Source organism: Patiria miniata, unplaced genomic scaffold (assembly GCF_015706575.1).
Source record: "Patiria miniata isolate m_02_andy unplaced genomic scaffold, ASM1570657v1 HiC_scaffold_7, whole genome shotgun sequence".
Lineage (NCBI taxonomy): Eukaryota > Metazoa > Echinodermata > Asteroidea > Valvatida > Asterinidae > Patiria > Patiria miniata.
The window spans coordinates 35,097,734-35,110,738 of record NW_024037074.1 but is presented as its reverse complement, the minus strand read 5'-3'; the positions used below and the strand labels follow the sequence as shown (position 1 = coordinate 35,110,738).

The 13,005-nt window shown below is 40.6% G+C and overlaps 1 protein-coding gene across 1 annotated transcript in view; it reads left to right on the top strand.

Annotated features, from left to right (window-relative positions):
• The first annotated feature begins 515 nt into the window (after window positions 1-515).
• The window catches only part of LOC119745898 (ADAMTS-like protein 5), a 47,121-nt gene continuing 34,631 nt past the window's right edge, over window positions 516-13,005 (top strand). Inside the window, exon 1 of the mRNA XM_038222571.1 lies at window positions 516-1,275. The gene's annotated coding sequence lies outside the window, so the exon portion shown is untranslated. The remainder of the gene's footprint in view (window positions 1,276-13,005) is intronic.

Below are 13,005 nucleotides of genomic sequence, written 5' to 3'. Positions count from 1 at the left end.
GTCACATGGTCTATATCTTGAATATAAAGTTATTCTGTCTACGATTTTTTCCCCCGCGATGTCGTGAACTATAGCGGAAAGAAATTGATGGCTGCGAGTGATGTCTCTTCAGCACCGCGGATTTTCACACCACGACAACATGTCACCGGAAGCCTTTCAAAAGGCCCATTGTCGTAGACTAAATACACTGTGTGAAAGGGGAGAGGGCTCTTAAAAACCAAGCATCTGACATTATCCAGACACCAGGCCTAAAACCCAACATTAACACATCTGTTTAAATACAGTAGCATCAAAACTTTTACTTTTCCTTTCAATTCAGTGGCAAGCCCGAATCTGCCTCTTTTAAGGAATGGACACGTTGGAACCATGAAGGCTTGACTATGTCGTGAGACGATTTCAGATGCTCTGCAAAACAGATTTCAATTGAAGTATCTGTTTAAGATAGTAATTCAAAAGAATAATACTTTTTTTTGTTTTCAAATTCATGACTCAAAGGGTGGGGCTGATCGCACCAAAAGTCAAGTGATACCGCCGCAAACCCTCAGGGAAGGGGGTCAACTATTAATAATGGTCAGTCAACAATCTGTCCTTCCTCTTCAGTAACAGAACCCAGGAAACGATCCATAATGCACCATCTTGTGCGTTCATGTCAGAATCGAATATGACAAGAGGAGTGTTGCATCAAGAGGATTTATCATGCTGCTACTTTTCAAGAGGATAAGATTGTCTTTAATTCTCTCGGTGTCGAATGTCAGAGAGGCCATTGTATCTCCACATGACCTGGATGCACGCTTCCCGTCAAGGAGCAAAGGTGAGGCTATATTTTGTCTCCAGGAAGATGACAGCCCCTCAAGGCAGTTGGTGCGTTAACTGATAGGTCCTGAAGGTATATCCACGGCTTTTTACCAGTGTCAACACCGACTTGAGGTTATCTCCTTGTCGCAGATAATAGACTTAACCTCCGGTAAACATCATCTCGTCGGAGTGCCGAGCGCACCAGATCTTCTCTCTTCGTCGGATTAAGTTCCGAAAAAGAAAAGGGCGGCTCTCTTCTCGCCATTTAGCGAACAATCAGATATCGATCTTGCAAAGAAAGGCCCGCTGCAAAAGGTGTGAAGTGCAATTTTCCCGGGGTCCCCACCGATCGAAGAAAGTTGACAACAGCTGCGGCCGACGTGATCAAGATAGATTTGATCATTGACAGGAGAAGCCGGAAGAACTCTTGGGAATCCGTGAATCCAGGAACATCACCACGTCAGCTTTGAGAAGAGAGCGGTAGGACTTGAACATTAATTTATTTCTATACACAAACCCACCCAGAAGTCGGGAAGTCATTTATTATGAGGGTCAGAAAGCTATAAATTCGATGGGAGGTAAGCTGATCCGAAAGGTGTTCCATATCACGGGAAACCCTACGGTCTTGACAACTATATCGTTTGAATGCAGATGTTTCTCTCAAGCGAAACACGCATTTGGCTTTCATTTTATCGCACACAAAATACTAAAATGCTTATTAAATATAACATCCCGACGCTCGAAAAGTTTAACTGGATTGCAGCAAAATAATGAAAAAAGAAATACGTATAGTGCACCTCTTACAATTAGAGAATGGTATAGAAGAGATATAAGTATGTGTAGTATTCTTGGCTTGTGTTTTCCTTATCTTTGGCATCTTTTTTAATCGTTGGTTGTACTGAATGGCTGCAAGCTTAAATGGTATGGTATAGAGAGGTATATAAGAGATATAAGTATGTGTAGTATTCTTGGCTTGTGTTTTCCCTATCTTTGGCATCGTTTTTAATCGCTGGTTGTACTGAATGGCTGCACTGAGCTTAAATGTGGATTATTTCCATACCAAAACAAATCACAGGGACGGATATTAACCCCGTTTTAGTTTTACTTTAAAACAAAACATCATGATTTAAATACCTGGCGGAAACCCATGCACTTGTCGAATTTACTCATCAGAAAAAAACAAATTGCCCCAGGCGTTGCGCCTTGACAAAAGCAGAAACTACTCCGTGGCTACTAAATGTCCAAGGTTTATTTGATTTGATTTCAATTCACGGATAGCCATAAATTCTAAATTAATGCCTTTATTTGCTCAAGACTGTCTCCGATTCGGAACCTCGGTGTTGTTTTATGATTTAATTTATGGAGACCAATAAATGAAATACAATTTGCTGTTGATACAAATTGAATCCGACTTCGCTCTGAGAAGTAGATCACGGCCGAAACAGAGGCGGTACTGTTTGGATTGACGGCACGGCGCGGACATGCTTCAGAACTAGACTTGCAAAATCATCTTTCATCCCAATGCTCTAGATTGCACGTAGACTCCACTAATGCACACGCCTCGTGGGAATGATCTTTTCTTTATCAATCAAACTGAATAGAGCCAAAACGGAATGGGCGTTGAGAGACAAGCATTTTTTTGAAAGTTTCATTTCCATGGCAGTAATTAGAATTGATACAATCAACGGCGGGATCTGGGGAAAAGAAGATTTGGTTTACTTGTACTTTCTTTTATTGAAGACTCCGACGATACCAAAAGATCTCCCGCAAGTCTAAATTTAAAACTCGTTTTATTATGGCGTAGGTCGTTACATTGACCCATGGGCTGCACTCACAACACTACAGATTTTTAAACAGATTTTTACAGCTGTCGTTTCAAAGACGTAATGTCGGTCCACAATGCCTCCGGGTTGAGATCTTCCTTAAGTGCGACTTCATCCCTTAATGTTGACAAAGGATACTCAGCGGAATCCCCCAACTTTACACGTTTGCCGCAATGCATATACTCCAAAGTCTCGGGGAAAACAAAAACAAGGTTGAAGTATCTCATGGTAAATGTAACAAAAAGGCCTTCTTACACATGGGTGGGCAAAATAGTAAGTATCCTGTACAGGTTAAGATCTACTTTCTCCTTAGTTTAATTAATGACGTATGAAAATACTGAAAGTAATTATTCCAATTTGCCAGTGAATTGTATCGGGGTCGTTTGTTGAGATAACCAGATAGTCGTGCTGATGAATGCTATAAAATCAAGTTACCATTACCACTATTATGTCCGCATTCAATTGGTTGGAAGATTAGTACAAACAGCTTATACGTCAGTGATAATTTGTTTGTTGGATGGTTGGTTTGTTGGTTTGTTGATTTGTTGGTTCGTTAATGCACGTGCTAGCTTGATAGCAATTGTAACTCTTGGAGGGCAAAAACTGTACGCTTTCTGTGCATCGCTACTTGGAAGGCTTCTAAGGCATTTCGTATTCGTCGATTGCTAGGTAGGTGGTGTGTCACTTTGCAAGTTCAAGAGTTGGTTGTTTTGCTAGTGTTTGATTGGTTGGATAGCTCGTTGTTGATTGGACAGCAAGTGGTAGACGTGGACACTTGTTTTCCAAGTGATCGGTGTAAGATAGTAGTCTATGGAAAAGAATAGCCGCTGGCACAGCAAACGTCTATGATAATGCGTGCAGAATCTTCCAAACAACACTGCGTGTTGACCTTCAGATTCTGACCATTCAACGGGAGCCTTCTATCGGGTCTTCGATAACCTGTTGTTGTGTTACAAAAAACATGGCAGCAAATTGACCAATCAACAGCTTAGGCCGAACGTCTGCTCAAAATGACGTCATATTTTCTGAAGTCGACTCCGATTGGCTGGACGGTCGCACAAAACTTGCATGCACACACAAAATATCAGACGTTGTTGTGAAGCGTGCGGGGTTCGTTGAACATCAGTTGACACTCAGACTAGTAAGATAGTTGGTTCCTTTTTGGGTTTGTTTTCTTTTTCTTGATTGGATAGACACCTGCTTCCATCATAATGTCATGTTTCATACCATTTCATAACTGCACTGGCCTCATACTGCCCGTGATGTTCTGACAAGTCAGATGACTCAGCGGGCTTTTTCGATTTGCCGGTTCGTTTGACGTGATGAATCAACTTGAATTTTTTAGTGGGATGATATGCAATAATGAGAGCGAACAACAACGGGAGTTCACGATGATTGTCAATCATCGGCGAGAAGGCTAGGGTTCGCTCTCTTGAAGACGATGAAAACCAACCTGCTAAGTCTTGTATAGAGAACTGTCACTCCTCGGAGTTTTGCGATTTTCTGACCTGATATCTCCGCCGTGACGAAATGTGTCAGAGAGTGAGCAGAACTTTCTTCGATTGCTCAAGTTACACAGGAAAGGGGATTTATCAATTTGTTTAAGAGGTGGGAATGAAATCGTACTCAGTTGCACGCGGAGCAGAAACAAAATTGAAATATCTGGCCAATTCTCACTTTCAGGGTGTGTGTATGTGATTCATCCGGATACAGAAATGAAAGGGAAAAAATGAGTAATCAGATGACGAAAGAAAAGCTGTAGAGATAAAAGGCTACATAGGAAGTGCTGTGTAAAAACAGCTCCTCTATTATTTAGAGGCCTCAGAAGGCACCTTATCACCATCTCACATTCCACGCCACATTCCACATTTAGCTAATGAAAGCATCAACGATATTAACTTGAACAAGTAGTAACCGGGCGATCACAGCTGTGTCTTCACTTTAGAGTGCCAGATTGTCTTGAACACGAATCTAGTTCCTCATCACCTTGGATGGGGGAATTCGGGAATGCAGCAGGCTCTTCCGAAGATCTGCACGGTCATCCAAGGTTGTGATGCACTGCACATTTGGCGAGCACATTACAGGAGCCAAGAGCGAAAGCCTTGCTCAATATTGTATCACAGATTCACAGAGCAAGCACACGTGGTGTGTGCACTGCGGGATTGCCTGGAGTAAAGTAGTTCCCATTAGATGAATCATGTTCCTTATTTAACACTTACCGAATCCAAATCCGTTTAGTTCCTCACACCTTAGGTAATACAATGACACGATTAGGCCAGCAGCTCTCAGGCTGGTGTGGAGGGGTACTTAAATGGCTTAGCTAGGTGCGATGTTGTGAGGTTTCCTCACGGAGCATCACTTCGACAACCAAACAAGTGTGGTTAGCGTACCTGAAGAAGTTTCGCAGTCGCACAAACAGTTAAGACTTGAATCGTGTATTTTAAGTAGCAATGATTAAACTTTAAATCACTTTAAAATAATCCTTACCTCTTGAGTAACTTGACTTTAATTTATCAATGTGCTCCCTTTTATTTTTGTCGGCGTTTTCCCCCGTGAGGAACTAAAAGAAGACTTGCATAAAGAAGATGCAGATGCATAGGAGAAGAAACGTGTAAAGCAAGATGCGATGACTAAAGTAGGTATGGCGACAGTTCAAGAGAAAACTGCATCCATGTGGAAGTGGAAAATTCAGTCTCACCTCCAAAATCAGGTTCAAGGATTTTCCCCTGGCATGAGTGGCATCTTCTTAATTACTTTATCATTATGGGATCTTGACACGGTGTATTTTACTGCATTATCTGTGTACGGACTCAGGTCTCTTTCATCAACTTTCCTTCGCTTTTTTTGAATGATGGATGTTTCCGAAAAAAGTACTTCGCCTAGTTTTATTTTATTTATTTTATTTTTTTAGATGGGATCTTTACTTGTTTACATCTTAAGGAAAGTGGCTAAATCCCAAGGCGCTGATGACTGTATAAACTTGCGTGTTAGTCGATAAGAAAATGTCATAATTTTGTACAAAACTGAAGATAGTCGTCGTCAGAAACATGCGCCGTGTTTCCTGGCACCATTTGCAAATTCCCCGGGCCGGGAGAGGCCAATTAGTCATTCTCTCTTTTCTCCAAAACGAAACACCTTAAGATGCTCCCTTGATTCGTCTGAGACACCTTAACGAGAGGAAAAGGGCTTGGTGAGGGGGGTGATTCTGTCGACGAGTGAGGGGGAACCCCCAAGGGTGTCAGTTGGCAGCGTTGAGAGGAAAGAGATCTTGATTCGAACCGGAAAGCCTGGGGCACTCGGTCTAGGGAGAGAGTCCAGTTGTGTGTGGAGAAAGACTTGAGGGTTGAGAGAAGAACAAGTTCACGCCTATATACCGTACCCACAGGTGTCTCTCCGCAACTATCTCAAACACTACAGGCTCTCACTTTGTGAGACTCTTTACATGGATTGATTGTCAAGATAATACAGATATCACTACATCGTGTCTGAAAAGTTCTTTTCTCTACGGTAAATGGCGCATCTGTCCGGAAACTAGTCGAGTTCAACGCTCAGGCACATTGTAATTGAGACGGAGCATTGCTAAGCGTTGAAGAATAGTGGAGTATTAGCAAGACGGAAACTGTGAACAGCGATTATTAAAATGCTCCACAGAAAGTAAAGAAGATAAGAGAGGATAATGTGAAACGTCTGGTTTTAAGAGTACAATTCTTGAGTCAGCCTGTTACATGTATTTTGTGTTCGAAATATTCCGTGAATGTTACACGAGTGTGCGGTTTCTTTTCATGCAACAGATTGGATCAATCAAAATGAATGAACTTGTGAAATCAAATGGCAACAACTCTTTGTGGAAAAACAAATAGCTTTCTCAGAAAACTAGAAAGCCTCCAAACCAATCCCCAGTTGTCAATATATAACATAACATGACCGAGTTCAGAGACCTCTACCCAACTCCTTTCCCGAGTGTATCGGGCATTTCCATTGGCTCAACCTGACGCAATTTGGCATCCGACACAACTTTTAGCCAATAACCCATTGGATAGCCATTCGTGCTACACCAACACCAAATGCTTATACGTGTGGCCAAGCAAAGTCCCAACAAAGGGAAAATAAACGGTTTTATTCTCAGACAGTTTATCACCGATCATTCATGTCAATTTTATGTGCGAGGGTGAAACCAGACAGTTCACTTTATACCTAAGTCTGATATACATGTACCTCTGGCCTGCATGTTGAACTTTCAGAAGTTTCTTTTCGGTTCACAGTTGCAAAGAGCAACGTACATCGTGGGCGGTCTGACTGCCCTTGTCCTTTCGAAGATTCCTCTTGCAGGGCAAACGTTCTTGTTTGTTCTTCTTCTAGCAAAAATGAGGATGCCGGTGGATTCTCTCTCACCACTTTTGTATTATGAGTTTACACGCTGATTTCTCAAGATTTGTTGATTTGGAAGTAGATTGTCTGGAAACTTAAAGCAAACAAAATGTAATGCTGATTGCGTTGACGAAAACTTGAGGTGCGATTGTTAGGGAATAAGACGCGAAGGGTGAAATATTGGAAGAGATAAAACGAATATGGTTCGATCAACCACATCAGAAGAAAAGTGCATTCGAGCTTTCGCAATATCCAGACCAATGAGAAAGCTGTCTCCGTAAGCGACTCAACGCTTTCGTGATGGGCCAACAACTATATGCAATCTCATAGAGTTTTTGTATTAGTGGCCATTGAACTTCAAATCACACGTTCTTGCATACCAAGAAAACTTCAATTTAAACCCATGCCCACCGATTGAAAACGCATTTTGTAGAAGTAGTCGTCTTTTTTTATGAACACATATATTTGTGTGATAGAAAAGGCCTATTTCCTCCTTAAGGCATCAATAATCTCATATAGGCAGTCGGTGAAAGAGCACTTGTCTTTTTACCTAAATTGGTTAAATTTACGACTTTGTTCACACCGTAGCCTGTACAGTTTCCCACTGCTGTCGCAATAAACAAAATAGGACATGGAAGCGCGTAAATTCAGGGTCAGAAAAGATCGTCGACGACAGGGGAGGCCGTGGTCTTTTTTTCCAACCCAGGTGCGAATCTTTGGTTGTTTGTAAGACCGTTAATCAATCGCCAATTATTAATGTCTTGTTTACTTCGGTATTCATAAAATAGATGCGAGGGTAACAAGGGGGTGCCTTTTCACCGTTTGGTCATGACTTGACATCACGATTCTTATTATACAGTCACTGCTGCGTGTATTTCTTTTGATACTGTTTATAGTTATACGATCACAAGTTCTGATCTTGAGGGGAACTCTGTCTCTCTCTCTCTGACCAAGAATAGCTGACAAATGCTGTCGAGCTGTCACGGCTCCCCCGCCGCCCAAACACCGGAAATATCTAAATTGATGTACTGCAACTGTCCATAGACTTTTTGTCAGTTGGGAGATTTGTGCAGGCAACACTATAGCAAGCGCGGTTTATATGTCAGACAAAACGAAATTTCCCTTTACCTTTTTTCCAGGTCACAGAGGGCCAACCTAGTGTTCTCTGTATACCTAACCCATGACTCACTGATGTCACTTGTGAACCGGGCAGTACTATCTTATAGGGTTACCTCGTAATGACAATGAGTGATGGGCTTAATCCGGCACATTACCTGGACACGTCAATAGCCATCCTGAACCAATTGAATGTAGTTTTGGCGCACTGGGATGAGCTTAACTATATGCTTACTGTGTCTTGTTTTAAAAAGAATTCATACCTGAAAATTATTCGACGTTTGTCATTCACCGATTATTAAAATCGGCGAAATTTTAAAGTACATTAAAATGATTCATGGATATAAGGAAAGGAAACCTTTCCAAATCCCACGATGTTTTTTTTTCTCTCTCTCTCTTGCTCACCGAACTATTTAACCATGTGAATCAACGGGTTGTTAGCTTTCTCCTTTGAATCAGGTACTGAAAGCAAAGGTGTGAGTTGAGGGAAGTCTGGGGGAAGGGGAGGGTGATTGCCGAATTCCGATTGCTCGAACATGGGGGGTGTTCATCACACAAAACGTCTAATGGCATGATTCACTGCTGGGACTGATCTGGACAAGTGTTGAAAATGTTCAATCACAGTGATCGGGTTCAGCCGATATTTGTAATCCAAATATGTGGAATGTGTTATGTTCTAAGTTGTACCACCTGCGCCTGAAATGCGTGTGTGAAATAGAAGAGGAGGTTAAGGAATATAGATACACGAGGGAGTGCAGACCTACGTCACTTTACCAATGCAGTCACATCTGGCCTGGATGCCATGTACTTCTGAATGCCTGTGCTTCTAATTTAATAGAACTAGTTCTGCCTGACATTTCGGTTTGGTGAAATATATCGCGACTGCTGTCAACACAGACATCTCTTTTCTTGCCAAAACTCACCGGAAAAAATATAATTGTATTTATACAAGCCTAATATTTTTTATCAATTTTTATACGTGTGTCGGTAAGCATTTACCGAGCAAATAAATAGACCATGGTTTGAGGAAAAAAGGCAGGGTCCATTACGATACATTTCTGTAAACGAGCTCGCAACAAATCATCATTACCAATGGCGGAGGGATGTAAACTCAAATGAATTATTGAATCCTGGGAAAGTGAAGTTGCCAAACCGCCAAGGTGTCGTATTGTTACGTATAAATCACAAGAAACGGACAAACACCGAAAATGACTGTACGATGTGCCGCCATCTCACCCTTAAGAGTGTTGGTATCAAATTATTTTCTCAACTATAATTTCTCTGTGGGTGGTTTAGCTGCACTTTGAGGCATTTCTGTTGAGTTGCTGATCAAAATAGCCATTATAAGGTTTGTTTTAAAGATTTGATCGCTTCTAGATCGAATTGTCAGCAAAGCCATCCTTATTAGAATACCTGATTTTCAAAGGAATATTAAGGGTTTTGTTTCAGAAGTAAGGAAACTATGGCGAAGTTGTATACTTAAATAACTTAGCCGAGCCTCGGGAAAATGACAAAATACAATTTTAAAAAGTAATGTGTTTTGATGATTATTAAATTTCTTTTCAGGTGAAAGGCACATAGACTGATATCAAATCATTTAAGGCATAAACAAACTTGCTTTGGAAATTACGGAACTTTTTGTCAACTTTCCTATAACAATTGAACTGAGACTCAGGAAAATGACAAAAGACATTTTTTAAGAAATAGATAGCTTTGATGTTTTTAAATTTCTTTTCAGGTGAAGGGCAATTAGACTGAAAATAAATAATTTCGAACATAAAATAGGTTATATAATCCCGGTTTTATATTATCGTGGTCAGATCAGACAGAAATATTATGGCAGACATGATTCTTGGTTATTTGTGTGCGTAATAAATGGAGTACATGATATCCTACTTATAAACTCAAAACGGAATTCATCGCTTCTTTTTCGTCTACACCGCTAAAATATTTTCATTGCGGCATCTTCAAAACGTCTTTCAGAAAGCAGTAATGAGTCCAACTGAGTCCTGCATCTTAAATCAAACATGTTTCTTATATGGTAAGGCCGATAAAGCATTTTGTCAAAATGAATAAATCACAAGAAAAATCAACAAGTCATTTTTTTTTTTATCTTATGGTCTCCAATCAATATATCAACAGCCTTCACAATTTTTAGCCAGACTGATCCTGGCTTGTAAACAACAAGTCTATTTTTCACCAGGTTGAACTTTTCGAATTCATCTGTATTTCTCCAGTGATCAAACAAATGGAGAGCACGGTTTATATTTTGGCACCAACGTGTCTCCCTGGATGTCGTGCAAGGGTCCACCACTTGAAAAATGCTCCCTTGATGAACTGATTGGCGACCTATGACCTCCCCTTGCGTCTGAAATTAAAGGGATGAAATAGGGGCAGCATCTTGCGGTACCCGCGCCCTCCAAATAAAACAAGATATAGAAGTGCCTGTACTCGTTGGACTATTGAAAGATTGTTGTAGTTGTTGTGGGTCAGCAGTCAGTCAAGAAGTCCTCTGTCGGAAGAAGGAGTCCGTATATACCTCAGTACTTCCAAATATCATTTGTAACGGTGATTTAAGACACGATTGTGGCAGGGAGCGAACATTGACTCCTTGAAGCACTTAAAAAAGGTGTTATATACCGTCTGGGTTTAAAGTAGCTGTAAAACATAAAGTTAGGGGGTTACATTTTCCATTACAGATTCTGGCTTCGGATCATCTTCACAGTTCCTGTTCTTACTGCGTTATCATGTGACGACATATTTCTTAATACAGTTGAGTCACCCTCAGACATTCTATAAAACTTTAATTTTGTTATCTTATGTCAAAGAAGGTGTTTTTTTCTGTATATCCAATGTCTTAAACTTGACATTGTTACAAAATCGCAATATCCTGGTCGTTTGTTAGGAAATTCGTGCATGTGGTTAGGAGGCGCAAACGCTAAAACTAGGGTTTGGTTTTAAGTCTGGACCCCAACATGTTCCTTTCGTTTGGAATGTTTGCAACTGGCGCTGAAGATGTTCTGCTCAATTAATCTGAACAATGTCGATGACCGCAAACGCAATGACCTCCGCGATGATGAATGCCGTTATTAAAAGAATTCACGCTGATATCCGCCAGAGATTGCCGGAATGGTTGGACATTCTTGAGGAAATAATGTTTTCAGAGTAACAAGATAACAACATTCATTGACAACATTAGGCCTATGTGCTTCATAGACATGCTTGCATGGTTAATGACCGTGAGTGTTCCTTAATTACCAATGGGCATTCCTGAATATATTGGGCCGTCGCTTATTCTATAATATTGGGTTATTATAGGATGGTTTATTTGATTAAATTAATTGGCACACTTTTGTAAAGGTACTGCATTTTTCAGATGGTTGAGAATTTAGGCCGACATTCAAGGGTATAGATAAAAGAATGACTCATGAAAAAATATACCAGTGACTTTTACAGTAATCTTCCATGATAAGCAATTATAGTGAATTATATATATTAAGCAATTTAACAAAACCATATATGCCTGTTAGACTTAGAGTGAGCTTCATATATTAAGGAACAAAATACGCATAAATCGGCTGTGGAATGATAACATATACGCAATGCGATGACTCCTTGGGATATTTTTGCTGTGTTGCCATTTCGACTGGGGTTGTGGCCAAACTGCTTTCATGCATTGATCCCCCCTACGGCTGTAGGGCATAACAAGCACAGCCCCGTAAGTTCTAACTGATCCCCAGTCATGGGTGGGCATTAGTATTTGGCGGGAACAAATTCGTGTACCAGAAGGATGGAAGCTATATAGGGTGGACAAGAACCAGGGAGGAGTTGGTAAACAGATTTTGCTGTGGTGGGTTTATTATTACAAGTATGCCGTCCGTTCAAAGTCAGTCTTGTAGTGCCTCAGGGATACCCACTGTGATGTAGTGCGCACACTTTGCCTTATTTACTTTCGACTTGGCGTTTGCGTGTGAAAGGGAGAAAGGGGGTTCTATTAAACAACCAAATACGAGATTTTCTATATGTGTTCCCTGTTGTCGTGCATTCTTCCTTTTTTTTCTTTTTCAAGGTGCCCAGGGGGAATTGTACAGGAGCTTGTTAGTTAACTTTGGAGTTTGCTTGTTAGTTTGGAGTTTATCTGGGACGAGAGAATGTAGGGTCTGCTCAAATTGTTTTTTTCCAAAGAGGACAACAAACATACAAAAAGATACTGTTATATACGCAGAGGACTTGTAATAAAGGAAAAAAGCAATTCACTGCAAAATAAATTGGAATCTATTTGAATCAAGCACCGTGCGATAAGGACGTGCTCAAACTTGTTTTAATGATAGAACAACAGTATAGCTGAGACTTCGCACATGTTTAAAAAATAAAGTCCCAAATTGACTGTCAAACTTTATCACTTGAAAAACGTATGAGCCTGAGCCTGCCCATTAATCTTAATAAAATCTGTCAATTTTAAAAACTGTCAAAAAGTGCAAAAGCCGCATCACATTAATGTCTAGATTCATAAGATATGGAAGTAGGTGAACATTTAAGTAGATCATTGCGGGGCCGGGACACTTCATGGACTGGTGACTGAACTCTCTCGACGATCCAGCTCTTTTATTGTAATTTCCGATTCTGATAGATCCACGGTTCCAAATGGACTGGAAGACCCCGGACTCTTCATTCAACACGCACCTAGTGCAGGCTTCAATTTTTCCCATATCCAGGTAGAAAGCTCGAGGGAGAGTACAATTTCAAAAGTCCCCCAAAGGTCTCGCGGTGTCCTTATACTTTTTTTTTCTTCTGGAAATCCGTGTTTAAAAGAATAATAGTGAAGTGATCGCCCGTTATTTGCGGTGTATTTAGTTCGCTTTTTCTACACCCTTGCAACCTGTTTTCTTTTTTCTTTTTTCTT